The sequence below is a fragment of the Dermacentor variabilis genome, chromosome 6 (genome assembly GCF_050947875.1).
Source record: "Dermacentor variabilis isolate Ectoservices chromosome 6, ASM5094787v1, whole genome shotgun sequence".
NCBI lineage: Eukaryota > Metazoa > Arthropoda > Arachnida > Ixodida > Ixodidae > Dermacentor > Dermacentor variabilis.
Window position 1 is genome coordinate 110,175,569 of NC_134573.1, and position 20,004 is coordinate 110,195,572.

A 20,004-nucleotide genomic window follows, 5' to 3' on the forward strand; every position below is an offset into this window, starting at 1 on the left:
CAAACTAGACGTGCAGTGGGAGGGCCCAGCACGAATTGTTCAGAAACTGTCGGACGTTAACTACGTGGTAAGTCTGCCAGGAAAGCGGAAAGCACAGCAAGTTTACCACTGTAATCTGCTCAAACCTTATAGACAAAGGGAAGCAGTGGTGTGCATGATGGTAAACGTTCCTGAAGAGCTTCCGGTCGAGCTTCCGGGACTAGGCTCAGTGACGAACAGGGAAGACACCGGTCAAGTCATTAGTGACCTTATCAGTAAAGCACCGCTGTCGCCCGAGCAGAAAACCGAACTACACCAGCTATTACAAGAGTTTCAAGGTCTGTTCTCTGAGAGGCCTGGTAGGACTTCTGTACTTACTCATGATATAGAACTTACCTCCCCAGAGCCAGTACGATCCAAGGCGTATCGGGTGTCACCCCGCCAGAGCGATATTATGGAGGCTGAGGTAAAGAAAATGCTACAGCTCGGTGTTATTGAGGCAGGTGAGAGTGATTATACCTCCCCTTTGATTTTAGTTGAGGTACCGGGCAAGGAACCTCGTCCTTGCGTCGACTACCGCAGGCTTAATTCCATCACTAAGGATCAAATTTATCCGATCCCTAACATCGAGGAGCGCCTTGAGAAAGTTAGTAGCGCTCAGTTTATTTCCACCCTAGATCTTGTCAGGGGTTATTGGCAGGTTCCACTTACAGAAGAGGCTAGTAGGTATGCGGCGTTCATTTCACCAATGGGAACATTCCGTCCTAAAGTGTTGAGTTTTGGTTTGAAGAACGCGCCATACTGTTTTTCAAGCCTCATGGATAAAGTGTTGCGGGGACAGCAAGAATTCGCTTTACCGTATCTAGACGACGTAGCGATATTCTCCGCATCCTGGTCTGAGCATATGGCACACTTGCGGGCAGTGCTAACCCGCCTGCGCGAAGCGGGCTTGACAGTAAAGGCTTCTAAGTGCCAGTTAGCACAGGCCGAGGTTGTCTACCTCGGTCACGTGATTGGTCAGGGTCGTCGCCGCCCCTCTGAAATAAAAGTGGCCGCTGTGCGAGACTTTCCGCAACCGCGCACCAAGACCGATATTCGGTCGTTCTTGGGTGTCGCCGGCTACTATCAGAGGTACATCCCTAGGTACTCTGATATCGCGGCTCCCCTGACGGATGCTCTAAGAAAAACAGAGCCTCAAACAGTCGTCTGGGACGAGACCAAGGAAAGAGCTTTTAGCGCCCTAAAGAGTGCCCTAACAAGCCAGCCTGTGCTACGATCGCCAGACTATACAAAAAGGTTCATTGTTCAGTGCGATGCTAGTGAGCGAGGCATGGGCGTTGTACTGTGCCAACGGGAAAATGGAGAAGTAGAACACCCCGTCCTGTATGCTAGTCGTAAGCTGACCAGTCGTGAGCAGGCGTATAGCGCCACCGAGAAAGAGTGTGCGTGTCTCGTGTGGGCCGTTCAGAAATTGTCATGCTATCTAGCCGGCTCGAGGTTTATCATTGAGACGGATCACTGCCCTCTCCAATGGCTGCAGACCATCTCTCCCAAAAATGGCCGCCTCCTGCGCTGGAGCCTCGCTTTACAACAATATTCCTTTGAGGTGCGTTACAAAAAGGGGAGTCTCAACGGTAACGCCGATGGCTTAAGTCGAAGCCCCTAACGTAGGAATCAGCCTCAAAATTGTTGGTTACTGATGTTTTTCTTCCTGAGGCAGGATTTTTTTTAACATATTGCTTTTGTTAAGTGTTTCAAAGTGTTGATATGCTTTCTAGTGCAATTTTCCAATTTGTGGACGCGTTCTGAGTGATGCTAGACTACTGTAAGGAACTAGGCAGTGGTATAAAAAGGGGAAAGAGCCTGGCAGGGCTGAGTGAGGGTTGTGCCGTGCTTGCTGACTGAGCGGTTGAGTTTCAGCGTAGTTCTAACGCTTGCCGGGAACGAGAACAAAAATGTGAACTCTCCCGAAGTCACTTTGCAGTGTCCCGTGCGAACCTGAACGAGAGAACGAGGCCTTCTCTGTGCGCTGCGCTCAAGAAACGTCGAGGGACGCCCGACTTCGGTTATGAGCATCATCGAGCGACATCCCTCCGGACAGCGGATGCAGTCCCCTGTCCATCGGGATCTCCTTCCCCCGGCGGGGCGGTCTGTTGCGTTTCGCCTGCGACACGTGGTTTTGCCGGCGCGACTGCGGCGGGGCGGCAGACATTTTGGCCCGATCGTCGTCGCCGCAACGCTCCCCGCCAGGTGTTTCCAGGCGCGACTGCGGCGATGCGACCGCAAGGGATCACCCTCTCCTTCCAGTCATTGTGCCCGACCGGCAGCGCTACGACAGTGTGCGTCACCATTAGCCCATTGTACATTCACGTGCTCGTCTATTGAGGGGTTCCTTCTTGCCCTCAACTGCGAGAGTATAAAAACAGCTGCCCCCGGACGCCAAAAGGAGGGCTCCGATTTCTTCTGTTGAGTAAAGTGCTCTCCCGTCTCTCTACTTCGGTCAACCTGACCGCCAACTCTTTGCGATGTTAGAATAAACAAGTTGTTTTGTTGTTACCAGTCGACTCATGCTTTGCCGGGACCTTCGGATGCTTCCAGTTGTACCCCAGGCCGCCAGGCCAACGCTACCCTTGGGGCTTGCGACCCAGGTACAACCACGGGCGTCAGCGCCGAGTTCCCAACAACCGATGCCATCGGTGGGATCCCAACACCCTCTATACGTGATAGGAAACTCGATAGACGTCACCTTTAAGATGTATCGCTAGTACAACCGCACACAGTCTACTGTCGGTGCTCTGTTAAATGGACTGTCAAATGTGCCATTACGTTGTCCACATCACCTAAGCCACCCACACGGTGGCAAAATTAGCATTATAGTGACAGCACGGTATGACAATGTGTTCTCTCTGAAGAAAGAAAGTATAAATGCAAAAAAGAAGGGAAAACGATAAAGCACAATTTCATTCACATCGTGCGAAAGTAAGAAAAGCTAAAAGCGTGCTGCAGTGTTATGTCGAGGCAACGCACCACGAAAAAACGGTAGCCAGAATTACGGCGCGTATTTTTTCAGAACATCACAAGATTTTTCCATGCCTGCAACTTATGCGACATGTAGGAAGCATTATTTCATGCAGCCGGCTACGGCGGCCGCATTTCGATGGGGGCGAAATGCGAGAACACCCGTGTACTTAGATTTAGGCGCACGTTAAGGAACCCCAGGTGGTCAAAATTTCCAGAGTCCCCCACTACGGCGTGCCTCATAATCAGAAAGTGGTTTTGGCACGTAAAACCCTATAATTTAATGTTTTTTTTTTATTTCATGCAGGACACAGTCTAGTGTGTACGTCATTAAAGAACAACAAATGCATGTGCCTGAAAGCGCAAGCAGATCAAATGCGACGTTGCGAGATTACAATATTTGTATATCGCCTCATCTAGTTCAGTGCCACTTTGGGTTTTCGAAATATTATGCGCAATCTCTTGCTCATCAGCAGCAAAACGGTCTCACAGCCCAGCCACATACACAAATACTCGCTTTCAATCATGCAAAATTGCAGGAAGCCAAAGCGGAAAAAGAATTTAATTTTAACGTTTCTAGCAAGACTTCTTTTTTTCTTTTTTTGAAAGAAATGAAACCGACCATCATGGGGAGGAGAGGACACAAGAGCTAATTTCACGCATCACCGCCGCTCGTTCAAGGTGAGTCAGAACAACAACAAAGCGACCGACCCCTCCTGCGAGCCGCAGTGCATGAAATGAGCAAGCTAGCCGCGTCGGCGGCTGACAAGCGCTCGGTGGTTAAGAGCGGTAACGACCCAACAGCGGCGACGAATAGTAGGAAAAGGTTAATAAGAGAACTCGCGTACATTGGTATCTCTGTTCACCTTAACGAAACGCGAATAGCTGCAACACCATCACCACTGCTCGCCGTCGAGCGAAGGCCAGCCAGCGCGCAGATCCTAATTTGAATTTCGAGCAGCGAACGCATAAGACAGCGTCACGGCGGGAGAAAGTCAGCGATCAGCAAGAGCAACATCCGCTGGCGCTATACGTATAAAGGTGCCAACCGTCGAGCACTGCTTTGTGGCACGTCCGTTTTGCCACAAGGTAAAGCGAAGCGACAGGGCGCAGTAAACCTTAACGCCCGCGAGCGCTTTTGCCACGCATCGCTGGTCGCACTGATAGAAAAGAAAGAGGAGACAGGAAAAACGTGGAGGGGGGAGAGCAGGGGGGGGGGTGAGGAACTTCGATCGGCCATCAGCGTTTCCACTGTCTTGGCGGCATTCTGTCAGCCCCCGGCCACAGGGTGCTCTCAACGCGCACGCATATATAGTGCCAACAGGTATTACTGGAATTTGCGCAACGTGGGCTTTCCTTAGGTGCTGTTAATATCGTCGCGACCTGTGCTCTTGCGAAGATTCGGGGCTCGCGGCAACAAAGCCTTGCGTCCGTTATAATCATTCGTCACAGGTCGGAGCATTTGCTATCGTGGTCGGCAGGCAAGTTCGCCTATAGACCCCGACTGCGAAGTCAGTGAGACCCTAGATTGACAAGGCTCGCGCTGCGCACGCCAGACTCATGATTTGTTGCGGCTTGTCGATCTTTTGGCTGACTCTGAAAGGAGGAAGGCGCGCGATACCAAGGTACAGGCTGAGATGGAAAGGAATGTGATGACGTTCAAAGGCACAAATGGGCAGCGCAGGTGGCTGGACACTGAAGGAAGGTAGGTAAATAGGTAGGCAGCTTACCTAAGTTATGTCCGGTAAGGTTAGTTTAGAACGGATGAGTAAGGACGCAGCTTTACTGAATCGTTTAAGTGGGTTCAATGTCCCAAAGCTGCGCCTGCTGTGTGAAGGACACAGTAGTGGAATGATCCGGTCTCATCTCGACCGCCATTGCAGCTCTCTGCCGGCGGCGGGAGCGTCCACGCGCAGACGTTTTCGCATTCCGCTTCCACCAGGCGAATGCAGTCGGGAAAATAGATCAAGACCGCGACCTCACATTCCTCAGCAGAACTGCGGAACTTCTAAAACACTGTCACCTCATCTTCGATCGCATGTTTCAACGCTGTGACCTCCACTGCCCCTGTGACCTCACTGCCTCTGGATCCAGCGACAAGTTCGCGAGTGAAAACAAGTATTATGCTGAACACTGTCCACATGTCGCCCATACGAGTCGCTTTATCCTATAGAGTTTGAGACTTGTGTCGACTCCAGAACAACTAGTGCCGATTTCGTCGTTCACATCGCCTTCTAAGGGATTCGAGGTACCACTGCTCGTCACTGACAGAGCCGCAAATGACCTGTCATCTCTCCAGGACATCCACAAATGACCTGCTGGAGTTATCAGCCGAGAGGTGATAAGCCAGTCCTACCATTTCATTCCGCTCATTCAAAACTTGTAAAATGTGCAGTGGTAACATCGTGTTTCAACAATTCTGTGATGAAGTCATGTGACCACAAAGTGGAAGCCAATTTCAGAGATGAGGCCAAGCGCCTGGCAGATTCTGGCTACCCGATGCGTATGCTCACCTCTGTCGCGGAGGGCTTAAGCGAGAAGTGCAGAAAACGCGTCAAATGGAAGCAGTGTCAAAGCTAGAGCAAAGAGAGTTGCTGTGGCACCATACATTCATTGCATCTCACATATATTTCAGAAGAATAGCTGCGAAATCGGCGGTGGACGCGGTTTTCTCTGCCCCTGAGCGTCTACAGAAGCTATGCGGACAGGTCAATATACAGAGAAAAACAAAAGGCACGCATGTTCTACTCAACATCGCAAACAATTTGGAACCTGCACTCATCACGTTGTCTATGCCATTCCACTTTCATGCGGAAGAACGTATGTTGGTCAAACGGGCAGATGCATCAATGAGAGATTAAAAGAGCATCGATATAAGGTCACTACGGTTATCTCGGGTCATTTGTCTATTCCCTGCCGAGATTGTTCCTGCAAGCCTATGTTTGAAAGTACTTCCATTCCGTATAGGGCTCATAACAGGATGACGAGGGAGATTGTGGAGGCCTACGAGATTGCAAAATTAGAGGAAAGGTGCGTAAGCAAGGCTTGGGTGTCGCTATCTGAAAAGGAGATGCGATTCCACGGTTTATCTTTGTGACCATTGCAGTACATGTTTTCACCATGCCTTGCACACGTCTACGGTTCATCAAAATGCACCACTGAATGTTCTTTTTTGTAGTCACGTTTGTTTCTGCTTGTACGGTATATATTTATCGATGCGTGCGAAAATAAAATCTATAGTTGAAAGTGAAGCGTTGTATCTGTGTATCTGTTTCTTTCTACGTCCTAGTTCAGTCGCGCTTCTACACTCTACCATGGAGGGTGAAAGGCGATAGAATAGTGGCGGTAGGGACATTTCCAGGGCGCACACCGGGTTGTGTCATGGAACGAGCAAAAGCAAAGCTTGTGGAAAATGCACACGTGCGCAGCCTTGTCATAGTAGCAGGTGGGCTAAATGACGTCCTAAACAGGAGAGGGACAGGAATAGCCCATCGTTTGGCGAAGAGGGTGGACGACTTGCGCGAGCTGTCCCCTCGGGTGCAGATCGTGATGTGCCCGCTGCCGAAGGTGCCTGTACGTGACAGTCACGCACAAAGAGATGTAGTGGCTGCTAATGAGGCAGTATGGAAAATGACCCGAGAGAAAGCTTTCGAGGTTGTCGAAGTAAACAGGGAAGTGAGAAGGTGTGGTGGTTTTGAACGAGACGGGATCTACTTCAATTAATGGCTTGAACGAGAAGTGGGCTGGCGATTTGCTGGTCGATTTGCTTCATTAGGGGGCCCACGGGCGCTCAGGAGGCCAGACAGAGTAGGTAGTAATGAAGAAGGTCCCCTAGGGGAACCTCAGAATAGCATCGCCGTCAATACCAGAAAAAGGACGAAAACAAGGAATAAATCTCGCCATGTGCAATAGGCTACATAAACATGCAAGGCGGCAGAAGAAAGTGGGCAGAGACTGAGGAGCAGTTAAATAGAGAATAAATAGGGATGTATGCAGTTACAGACAACGCACCTTAGAAACTCAGAAGAGCCGCCAGTGATTCAGAATTCTGTTTAGGAAGGGCGCAACAGAACTAAGCCGGAAAGAAAGGGAGGGGGGGTTGGAATACTCATCCATGAGGGAGCCAAATGGAAAAGAGTAAATTGAAAATGTCAAGAGCATTTTTGGTTATCAGGTACAATGAGTGGAAACAAAATTTGGCTGGGCGTAACGTATTTCTGGAGCGGAAGTAATTGCACAGAGAAGAATAAAGAGTTAATAGAATGCCTAAGTGCTGATATTAAGGGTCTCGGGAATGATGTCGAGATTATCCTATTAGGTTACATGAATGCCCACATACAGGATCTAGATGGCTATACCGAAAACAACGGGAAGTCAATGCTAGATCTTTGTGAGCAACATAACCTCGTTATCGTGAATACGATAACGAGGTTATGTCCTAAGTCTGAAGGGCACATCACGTGGGAAGTGGAAACCCTGCAATCGACCATTGATTACTGTCTGATGATAAAAGGAATTCATAAGTTAAGAGAAATCATCATCGACGAGGAATGGTATGGAAGCATAGGGAGTGACCATAAACGCATCATTTTAAAAATGGGATATGTAGTTGGGAAAGAGAGCAAGGAATGCAAAATGGCGAATCCAAACTGGAACGCTGAGAAAATAACAAATATAGTTACTAGAGTCGAGGAAGACCTTGGCAAATGGCCAAGTAAAGAGTGAGAATATAGTGAGGTTCTAAGTGCAATAACCACAGACATACGGAAAGAGAAACAACATGTTCGTTGGAAAGGAAAAATGAAACCGAAAGGCTGGTGGAACAGGCAGATGCGAGAAGCGATCGCCTATTGACAGAAAGCATCCCGAGAGCACAGGCAGGCAAAAAAAAAGTGCAGTTACCGCAGGATGAAGTAGCCAGTATACAGGAAATATACCGGGGGGAAAAATCTACGGTTCAAATAGTGGTGCAAGGAAAGATAAAATGCGAAAGTGAACGTTGGTTGTCAGAAATACGTGAAAAAAAGAAGGCCGCACCTAGAATATTTTGGAACGACATAAAATTATTAGGCAGGAAGTCAACAATACAACAACATATCCTAGACGAAGATGAAAACAGACTGGAAGGAGAAGCGGCAAAAAATTACATCCGAAAAGTAACAGCCGAATCTTTCCAAGGCAATGACGAGGTTGTATTTGAAGAAGAAAAGAGCATGAAAGAGACCGAAGTGGTAAAGGAGCTAGTGCTGACAAATTTAAACTGGACAAAAGCCGAAGAGAAAATTCCTAAGCGCACAGCCGCAGGGCTAGACGAGGTTCTCGTTAGGCTGTTTAATGAACTAGGACGAAAAAGTAAGGGAGCTTTGGTGAAAGCAGTGGAAAAAACTTTAAAAGATAGACGAACACTAGACAGTTGGCGACAAAGTAGAATGAATTTAATTTATAAAGGTAAGCGGGACAAAGATAGAATTCCCTCGTATAGACCGTTGACCATTACATCGGAAATATATAGGTTAGCAATGCGGGCAATTAAGTTAAAGCTGCAAGCATGGGCAGAGAATAATGGCATTTTGGGAGAACTTCAGAATAGCTTCAGAATAGGAAGGCTTTTGGGTGATAACTTATTTGTTCTAACTCAGTGTATTGAAATATCAAGAGTAGAATGCAGACCGTTATATGAGGCCTGTTTAGACATTGCAGGAGCGTATGACAACCTAGACCGCAACATTTCGTGGGATATTCTGAAAGGGGAAGGCTTAGGCGACGGTTGTCTACAGCTTGTGGGAGAGATTTACCTAGAAAATACCATTTGCGCTGAATGGGAAGGGATGAGGAGCGAGGTTGATATCCCCAGATGATATCGACAAGGGGCTGAGGCACAGGTGCCCTTTATCCCCACTGCTGTTTATGACATAAATGGTGAGGATGGAGATGGCGCTAGAAGGAAGTAATATCGGGTTTAATCTTTCATACAAACAGGTTTATTTATATAAACCAGGTTTATTTATAAACTTCCAGGTTTATTTTATGCGGACGACATGGTGTTGCTAGCTAGCAAGCAAAATTATTTGGAACTTCTGGCTAATATCTGTGGACAGGAAGACGAGAATTTAGGTTTGAAATTTAGCGTTAGAAAAGCGGGTGTTATGGTATTCAATGAGAACATTGAACAGACAGTGGCAATACAGGGTCGGGAAATACCTCGGGTAAAGGATATAAATAGCTTGGTATATGGATAAACGAAGGCAATAGATATATGGAAACACAGGAAAAAACAATAACAGTAAAGGGGAAGAGAAATGAAGCCATAATGAAGCAGAGAGCGCTATGGGTATAAAATAGGTACGAGGTGCTCCAGGGTATGTGGAAAGGTGTTATGGTTCCAGAACTTAATTTTGGAAATGCGATTGTTTGCTTGTAATCAGGAGTACAATCAGGACTCGGTGGCAACCAATTAAGGTCAGTAAGACGCCTAGCATTGGGCACTCACGGTATGACTACAAATGAAGCTGTGCAGGGCTGGACAAGTTTTGAAGTGAGGGAAGCTCACAGTAAAATTGATTAGGAAGAACGACTGAGGAATATGGAAGAAAGTAAATGGGCTGGGAGAGTGTTCGGGTATTTGTACAGGAATAACATTGATTCACAGTGGAGGAAAATAGCTAGGAAGCTCACCAGCAAATGTGCGGCTTGCAGGGTGAGCAACACAGCAACAAAGAACGTCAAGCGGAAAGTCAGAGAGGCTGAAATAATCTCATGGGTGGCGGCAATGGAAAGGAAACCTGCGCATGAGTAACTACTTAAGAGGAAAAAACGAAATCACGAAAGAAACAATTTATGATAACTCAAAGGGAAGCTAATTATATTTCGAATCGAGATCAGGATGCCTTAGAACACGCACCTATAAAGCGAGATATAAGAAGGAAGACGAAGCATGTGCTTGCTGCGGTAAAGCTAGGGAAACGATGACGCATGTTTTATTAGAATGTGATGACGTCTGCCCAGCGGTGGATTTAGGCACAACTGCCCTCTTTGAAGTCCTTGGGTTCAGCGAGAGCAGGGGGAAAGTAAACATATCCGCAATAGATATTAGTAAGGGGCAATTGGAAGACTTGAAGATTACAAAAACGGAGAGGTACAAACACAAAGTTCACAATAGGGAGTAAGAAAATTTGTTTTTTATTACATATGTTACATTATGTACCTCATATTACAATGAGAATTCATCGTGTGGTTCTTTTTTCGTTTTTTTTTTTTTTAAACCTAGGTAGGACACTAGGCAGTATAATAGCACGAGAGTGGTGGCGCAACGCACCGCTCCGTTCTAAAGGGGACGCTCATAACAACCCTCCATTCATTCTGCCATTGTTCGTTGCAGCTCGGCTGGCTTGATGCCTGCGTTGCTCAAAGCCATGGGGCCGTAGCTTCGGAGAATGAAGATCTTCTGGCCAAAGGCATCTTGATAGGTGGGCTCTGACCGGTCTGTATAAATGCAAGATGATACGCGCCAAGGTGCGACCGTTGTCAGCCACACACAATGCCTGCTAGCGCCACATGCAAGCCACTCTCATCGCCCGACTGTGCAAATTCAAATAATCGGACAACCCTGTATCTAAAGAAAACCTTGAGACACAAGGTTCACGTTGATTTGGACAAGTACCAAGAAACTTCAAATTATGTGTCCCTGCAGATAGACACAAACGGGGTTTATCTAATGAAGCTAAGTAATCATGAATTAGAGCTCCCTAAGGTCAGGAAGGCGAAGTGAGAACTGGCCTTGATTAATTGATATCCGTAACACTTAGCGCCAGATAGCTATATGATGATTACATAATGTCAAATTGCGAAATCAACAAAAAGGAAAACCATCTGCAACCCTGATCGCGTTGCTAAATTGGCTCGGAAGGCCTGATCTATTGCTACTTTCGTCTAGCGCATTTTTAGATGGTGCTAATACGCCGCAGCCTGATTATAATAAATCACCAAATCCGACCAATAATAAAAAGAAACTTTTAAAAAAAGTCGTGCCATCCATCCGAAACGAGTCGCAATCAAAGTTGCACTGAGACTTTTTATCTTCAGCTTACATCTTCGTGCAACTAAAGAAAATGAAAACACTGACGCTTTCCTTACTCCGGCGTTCAGCTGTCACGTTTTTATGAAAGTAAACATCAAACTAATTTAAAAAGAAGACTGCCATACTACAAGCAGAAGAGACCAACATTGTCCTCTAACAAAAGTTCCTAAAGCTTGAACGTTCAAAAAATTATGTCGTCGAAAGAATTGAAGTACATGAACAACAGGGGTAATCTACAATACGTGCCTCCGAGAGCACTCCCGCCAAATCAAACATGACTTGTTATTAACTCGCGCTAAAACATAACTCATCCACATGAGCAGCTTGCGCCTGACCTTCCAAACTGTATGCCACAGTGACCCAGTGTCCCTTACAGTTCTACAAGTGTCGTCACGTAAACGTTCCGCTTCAAACTAGAGATCTAGCATAAGCCGAAAATGCTCACAAGCTAACAAAACAAAACGAGTGTGGTATTCCTTACGCTTGTCGAATGTTCAACGCGCAACTATAATCTGAATACAAAATGAACAAAGAAGATGAAAACCGTTTTGCAACGCGTGTCCCTGGTTTCCATTTCGAGCCTCAAACGAACCCTTTCAGACGAGCTCGAGAGTGTCGCGCCTTCCAGGGCTCTCGCAAGGTGCGGTCTCGAACAAGGAGAAAAGCCGCTAATTTGCCTGACGCACCACCTAGCTGCCACTTTAGACCAACAGCCTTGTTCTAGGAGGCGGGTACATTCACAAACCCGCGCGACCATTTTCCCCTTATGTGCTAGGCAGTCCACTTCCTTTGCCCTCGCGAGTGACCAGCTCTTGTAGCAGCATACAGGATGCTTCGCTCTGTCCCTCTCTTTACAACGAGACACCCTCAATGCGGTTAGGCGGCGGTTGCTACGCCTGAATCTTCGCGAAGCTCTCTTTTTCCCGATGCGCGTCACTCCGATCCCTGATCTCCGCAAACGCCTAACCATGGGAGTTACCGTCCTTCGCTTTTTCAGTCTTCGGCTGAATCCTGACTTTCGCGCCTCTGCCTGTCGCCTTGGCGCTTCGGATGCTTGATTCTAGATGTATCAACCGCGTCCGCCTTTCTCTTGTGCCTACGCCTTCTCTTCACCATCTCTTCTGACCTATCCGAACATCCATAGGTGACCTTTTCTGGCAGGCCAGCCGAACTTGCCGCCTCCATATATACTTGTCCTAACGGGCCCTCCGTTTCTTGTGCGGGAAATCCGCCGCTCTCTACCGCCTTCTTCACGCTTCCGGCTACTAACACGTTAGACTCGTCACTGCACGCAGGTGCCCCAGGGATCGTTCCATGGTCTTCTGAGCGCTGCTCAAAAGGGGACACGCCTATCAGTCTCCGAGTCTCCTACCGTGTTTTTGGCCTGAAAGCTCCCATAATGGAAAAGGGTTCTCTTCGCTCCGTCAGCGTTTGCTCCGACCCATTCAAAAAGCCGCAGCTGACTTGCTCTGGCAGGCTGGCCGAAATTGCCGCCTCCGTACACACCTGGCCGTTCTCGGAAAGCTGTTCCCCATACGGCTTCAACAGCTGCAGGTTGTTATCGGAGCCCTCAACTGTGGCAAATACCACCTGCTTCGAACAGCTACTGGTCATGTGACCTTTTCCTCCTCAGTTATAACAAACTCTCTTCCCGCGCCTCCAACGCGCGTGCACTGTCAGCGGCCGCCTTCTTTTCTTGCGCTACTTTTGGTGCGTGACCGTCTTTCTCCTGAGGCGTGCCGGGAGAATTCGAAGTCTCCGGTTTAAAGTTCCCACGGAAAGCCTTCTTACCCTCTGGCTTCCCGGAACCAAATCGCGCTTTGCCGCTTCTCCCTGGTTGTCGCTGCGCAGTGCGGAAACATCGATGGGTGCAGCAATCCTCGGCGAGTTCTGCCACTCTCTCTTTTTGGCCTTCGAAGTCGGCACGAAATTCCAGACCGAAGTGTTTGAACAAAGCCTTCTTAGCCCTATCGTAATCTCGCGCTTTCTCCTCGGACAAGCAGTTCATGAAACACTTAGCGACACTCAATGGGATTAGCGCTGGTAATCTCTCGGTCCACAACTACCGGCAGACACCCTCTTTCTCACACATACTTTCAGAACCGGCGAGAAAATTAACCATATCCTCGTTTGCCTCGAAAGTGTGGAGCTGGCGTCGCGATGTCTGCCACCTAGGTATCTGACTTTTGCGCTCAAGCTCTTCCATGCTAAGAGCGTGTCGTTGCGCTGCCTCCTGCTCTCGCCTCTCGCACTCCTCTGCCTTTTGTTTTCTTTCAACAATGGTTTCCCAAGCCTCGTCAGCTTCCTCGACCGTCACTTGTTCTACCCTCATGACTTCGAGAATTGCTGCTTTCGTTTTTGCGGAGCCGACGGAAAAGCCTAATTCCTCGCAAATTAGTATGAGGTCCTGCACTTCGAATTTCTCCATAGCGAATGTGTTTGCCTTTAAAATTCACTCTTCCTTAAAACTGAAATTGCTTACTTCAAGAAGGTTAATTTCCAAAACAGTGCCCACCAGAAAACCCCCATACTCTCCTAGCAACTGCTTTCTTGTACCAGAGTTCTGGCGACATGAAGAGCAAACATTAGGCACTAGCTAGCCCGTCCTTATCGCTACCGTCAGGAGACTGCAGAATCTCTCAGCGCTCTTTCTTTACGAAATAATTTTCATGGCCTCACCGGCCTCCTCCCAACTCCTCTCCTTATTCTTCGAAAGCTCCCGTTTCTGCCTTTTGCATTTCGCACGGCCAACCAAAATGCCCATCTGCTCATGAATTTAGAGGAGTTCTTGGATTTTAAACTCACCCATGCTCACCATGCACCCTGGGTTTCTTCTCCACTAGCAATTTAGCCCAAGAGACACTCAATTCTTGGTCTACGAGACAAAATGACTAACAACACCGAACATCATTGCCGACTGCCTGCGCTAACTAGTCTGGCGAAACGAGAAGCAAACACATAGCACACACCACACCGATGTGGCCAACGCCGACCAATCCCATAAGCTGTCAGCCACTGTTGTGAAACTCGGGGGTACGTGCGGCCACCGAAGGTTCTATGGATGGTGCCGGGCAAGGTGCCGGGAGAAAGAAGGGTCCCGAGCGACGTTGCCGAGAATGGAAAAATAATGATTATATTCAAAAAAGGTACATGATCCAGTTTTACAACACGGCTCCAACTATCGGAGCACACTATGGTAGCGTCTTTCGCATCTCCCTATGCATGTCCGAGCGTCTCCCAGCCATGCATGTCTGCGCATCGCCCCCTCACAGCCGTCCGGATCCGCCTTTTATGCGGTTTTCTCCCCTCTTTCCCTCGTTGAGGGAATTCACAGGCCAATCTCAACGCCGAATCGTTCCCCGCCCCCATCGCCCCTCAGTGGTCGCCAGCTTGCTGCTCGGGTGCTGTCCTCCATGAGCTACTCGTGTACGTGGGGCACCTGTCTCCAACGCGTCACAATGGGAGGCAACCACCTGTCGCCGATGCTTTCCCCCGGGAAGGACCTTTTCATCGATAATTGGCCACTTCGTGGCGGTATGGAGGGCGACGTTGCTGTCTCGAAGCGAAGTGAACGATGAGGCGTGAACATGAAGCGTGACAACTGCATGTCCCTGGTGGGGCGTCCCCGCTCTGAAGGACCGCCAGGCACGACGCCTGCTGCCCGCTACGATACGCACCGGCGGCGTAGGCATGGCAGCGACCTGCTGTGTGACGCCAGACTCCTAGGCCACGACCCCCGAATACTACAACACGTATATGCTACATGTATGGTATGTTACATATAGAGTATGCTACGTATAGGGTAGGTCATAGCGATAGAGATGTTGCTACTTCAAGCTTTGCACGGTGAAATATCTTCCCACCTCGTATTTTTACACGAGCCGGCCAAGGATCTACACTTATCTCGGACGCTACCGATGCAAAAGGTATTGAGTAGTGCTGACGCAGATTTAATTAAAGCAAAGAATGCCAAATAAATAATTATACGTGTTCACTAGCACGCTCTCGCACTGCTAACACATCACTCAAGCATCACTCGCATTTAACCCCGTAATGCCTGAACAACGCTCTCAATCAAGAAAAATTAGAAGAGCCGGTTCACCATTGTTGCTTGCCATGGGGATCTACATTCGTAAAATTTAATTAGTAAAACTTAAAGTAGTGCGGTAATTAGATTAGCGATAAATGATGTGCTAAAGCATCTGCAACACAAATCTTGCTCGAGCCCCACCTGAAAGACGCCACTATGGGCTTCGAGTTAAGCTTACAGCGGAGTTTATAGATATTGGTGGACGGCTCCGACTTTGTAGCCATAGTGAAGGACTCCGGATTAATTCTGACCATCTGAGGAGTTCTCGAACCCGCACCTAAATCTAATGAGTACAAAGGTGCTCTTGCATTTCACCCCCCCCCCCACTTCGAAACGCGGCCGCTACGGCGGACAATCGAAGCCGCGACCTCGAGCTCAGCAGCGCAACGTCATAACCACTGAAGTAGAAGTAATTTTCACTGCATGACGACACTCTAGTCCGCGTCATCCCCGCTTGTGTAGGTGGCGCTCAGCGGCCGTGGAGTGTTTTCTTTTGCTTTTTTTTCTCCCTGTCTCTCGGCTAGGACACTAATGCTCAGTCCACCCGTTACAAAGGGTTCATTAGCACACACATCATCATCAACATCATCATGGCGCGAGAGGTGCCATCGCCAACCCGTCGGGTAAGAGGGAAACAGCCGCGCGAGCTGCACAAACGGAGGAAAAAGTTCGTCTTCTCTGCCGGGCACGACGTTGCGTCATAGCACATTAAACATGTACGCAATCGCGTAGGAGGTGGCCTTCTTTGCAAAGCAAAGGACTGGAGAGTGCTCACTCCCATTGAGGATCGCGTCAGGAGCGGCAGCTCAATTTCCGGTGCGCTTCATCCGCGACGAGGCACCGTCGCAAGCAATTACTACTTTCTCGTTTTCTTTTTTTTTTCCTTTTTCTTTTCTTCTTTTCCTTCTGCTTTCTTTCTTTTGTTGGACGCTTTACAGAACTTTAAACCTCGCACGACAGATAACCCTATTCATGCTATTTGGGCCAGATTACTTCAGCGGCGGAAATTACTGCGAATCAAGCAAATCACATCACAAATGAAGTTAGTCTGCAGCATTGTGTTAATTAACATTCTTCACAACCTAGTTTAGTTGCTGATGTAAGTGCCAAACCGAAGCAAGCCCGTGCTCGAAGCTTGTACATTCGCTAGGAATCTTCACCCTTGAAACACGGTAAAGAAAGTAGTCTGTAGCTTTAACAAACTGTCTTCTTTAGCAGTTGAATGTGTTTAGTAGCACAAATCGTCATGCTCGGATGGACTTTGCATACAAATTATTATTATTCCACAGTTAAATAATTTATTATATTCCCGTATACTGATGGGACCACGTGTTAGTGTGTTTACGCGTGCATTTCGTCTAAGCCCTCAACAACAGCGAAATATTGGCTTTATTTTCTGCGCACGTGTGCTCGCACATGGCCGTGTTCGTATTATATATTCGTGTAACAACGTGCTTCTCCGATGTTCATACTACATACAAGATGGCCTACCAGTATACAGAACTGTACGTGTCGGCGCTTTCTGGGGCTCTGTTTTGCGTGCGGTTATTTTACAGTTAAGATATTATTGCGATTAGATGGCGGTGGAAAATTCACCCTCGCAGTCTCCCTGTAGATGCCACGCGCTTTAGAAACGGGGTTGCGGCAGCTTCGCCAGGAGACGCCCAAGGATGACGCACAAAGAGCACGAGCGTTATGTCGTCGTAATCGCCAACCAATCTACAAGCTGTTCTGAGCGCCGCTTAAGGCTTTCCCTTTGGTTGACACTGCAATTTCCTCAACCATCTGATTTCACTGTAAAAGTGCATCAGCGACACCAAGTACTAAAGCACACGTACTGAAGCAAAAGTGGCGGACCACAGGCTACACCCCATGACGGGGTGCAGCTGGTTGGGGACAGTGTGCTGAACACAAACAGAGAACACTCGCTCGTTCAAGTGATGCGAGAGAGTGAACAGTGATTCCGGTCACTATGCGCAACGCGCGTAGGCGCCGCTAAGGTAGTGAAGAAACGGAGACACTATTCCGAAGAAGAACGACCCCAGCTTGGTCACCCGTGTGAGTGTAATGTACCACCAGCTTTGCCGAGCTGATGCTGAGAAGTGCTCGCGCTTCTTGGCGCGTGTTACGTAACGATTCCTTTCATTTTCCCATTCTGTATTGCTCTTACTCAGTGGTTGGAAGGAAGCCGCGTCTCCTCTAGAGCCGAGGTCGGTCACTCGGCGGGACGGACAAAAATAAGTATTACACAATATGGCTTCCCTTTCGATCGAAAACATTCCTCTACAAATAATATGTGTTAACCCAAGATTCCTTTTCCCAGGGAAGAGCAGCGGACCAAAGGCGGGTACAAAACTCGTTACAGGCGCTATCTTCAGTTTCTATTAACTTTTTATTGTCCTCAATAGACTTCTTGTTGGAACTCAATCGTATAATATGCGCGATGTTTGGTAGGCATTCCTATAGTGGACCTCTCCACCTTTCTTCCATTAAACATAAGTCTAACTAATATTTTCCTCTCCTTTTTTTCTGTTGTTGCTATGTAACTAAGTTTACTTTGCCTTTCGGGTACACCGTGTCCCAACTCAGTATAACTCCAGGACCACCTCCTGTATATCGTATTTTGTTTTACCTTTATATGTATTAATACAATTTGATTTTGGTTTCGAAAGTTTTCTCTCTCTCTCATCGACCGCCCTCTCCCTTGCTTCATTATTTCATTCTTCTCCCTCCCCCCCTTCACCTCCTCTCCGTCCCGTGATGCTGAGCATGCACGTTTCGACGTTTTCAGATCTCGAACAGCCTTGCTCCGTGATAAGCCTTCGCAGGTTGCCACGGCAAATGGAGAACGCGTCCATTCAATTTTGCTACCGCCGCTCACCAGGCTATGTGTGTCTGGCGCAGCTGTCACTATGGAAAGCTTCATCGCAAGGCACCTGTAAACATAACGCCCGACGCGCAAGCTACCGGAGGTGTGTTCAACTGGTTTTCCCCAGGTACTTCGTGATGGCGCGTCAAGGGTGTGAGCCTGATTAAACATCTAATAAAACCGATACGTTGGCCATTAGGGTGATACCTGTCATTAAGGGATAGCGGCAAAGCATACCCTCCACGTGTTTCAAGGCCGTCAAGAAGGTACGATTGCAGTTAGCTCCGTGTGGCCCATCTCACCTTTCTTGTGTACATATCATGTGCCATCACACGAACTATCAAAAAGCAAGTCAGGTGCTTTTGAGGTTAGTATAGTGGTTGCGGAAGCCCTTCGGCGACGCTAAAAAAAGCAAAGAAAAGCGAAATCTTGCAGTCGAAATGAAGCGAGACTCACGGGCAGGTCAAGTAGTAAGGAACATATGGTCTGTGCACCTACCTGTAAAAGAAAGCAGAAAAAGCGCGCGATAGGTTAAACAACACCGTAAGCGAATACACAGGGATATGCAACACCAGTAACAGAGCACAGTGATTTAGTCAAGTCGCGTATGAGTCGATTCCCAACAATTTCAAGGTTTTCGTGCTGCATGCTTTGCTGAGGCAATAACGCTCACACGCCTCCGCACTGACAAGAACAGCGTCGACGGCGACAGTAAACGCGTGTGGAACTTGCGTTTCCGCGCGAATGCGGTTTCTTCAGAAGCCAGAGCCATCACCAGCTTACCTTTCAGGAAGTCGCCTATGCGACTGGAGCAAGCACGGACATTATACCGCATAACTGAAATTCAGTACGTGATCAAATCCTAGTCTCTCGCGTAATTAAGCGGTCTGTCGTAAATTACAATTTGTTCTAATTTTATGCCTTCTAGCATTTGTTTGAGTATTCTAGAGTGACCTTACAGCCCGGGAATAAATCGTTGAGGTAAATCGCCTTCTCAAGGCAAAACACGGAAATGACTCTAAACTAATGCATGGAAGAATGAAATAAACAAACAAGGAGAGACTGTCTTAAACAAACACGCGCTCGCAATTAACACAGCGCACCGCATAGCAAAGCCTTCGTTATCAAGTTCGCGCACCCGCCGCTACCTTTGACATCCTACAAGAAGTCAAACTGTACATTGGAAAAATATTCGAAGAAGCACAGCAAAGCTTCTCCCAAAATGCCCTACTTGACGTGCGTACAAAGGAAAAATAAAATAAGAAAAACGTGAGTCCTTAAAGACGTCTATAGTTAGTCCATAACGAGGGTATCTTGACAGTGTCTACGCACCGCATCACATTTGCCATGTTTCTCAGTGGAAAACCGCCAAGCACAATGTTATCAGATTTATTCAATCACATCGTTGTTTCATTTCAAGAAATTGTACGAACGGCAAATTCTTGCCTTCCCCTCAAAGTACTGGCCTTCGAGTTGGAATCGTGTCCTCGCATGTTCCTGCGCTTAAAGACCCCGGCCCGGGTAGTTCCCGGGTCCACCCGAGTCTGTTAAGATAAATTTATAGCTCTCGCACGTGTGGCTCGGTTTCGACTCCCTGAATCGAAACGCAATGTTCTTGCTTCCTTCCTTTTTCAGGTACTATTTTGGTGAGTATTTGTGCCTATACTGCCGAAACAAAATGGTCATCCGGGCAAGTTGGTTGATTTGCATCTTGAAAGCTTTTAAGTGCAACGAAAGGCGATATACGAAAGAAGAGCGAGACAAGGCGCTTATTTCACTCACAACATTCGTTGCGCTTAAGAAGTTTTCACGATGTATTGAAGCATCATTATCTAACGTAATGTACACAGGCCTATCCTATCATCGTATACGCAACTTATGCGCATGATATCAATTATTCTAAGCAAGCAGCTAACTTTCTTTATTGTGTCGAACTGCTTAATAAAGTATCGCGATATCACTGAACAGCTG

At 47.8% G+C, this 20,004-nt stretch overlaps 1 protein-coding gene across 4 annotated transcripts in view; it reads right to left on the reverse strand.

The window, feature by feature from the left end:
• LOC142585013 (cytochrome b5 reductase 4) overlaps positions 1-20,004 on the reverse strand; it is a 394,784-nt gene that overhangs the window by 282,667 nt on the left and 92,113 nt on the right. For 2 of the 4 annotated variants that reach the window (XM_075695440.1, XM_075695434.1), the window contains exon 3: positions 18,490-18,531. The exons of the other annotated variants lie outside the window; for them this stretch is intronic. The gene's annotated coding sequence lies outside the window, so the exon portion shown is untranslated. The remainder of the gene's footprint in view (positions 1-18,489; positions 18,532-20,004) is intronic. 4 annotated transcript variants of the gene reach the window in all.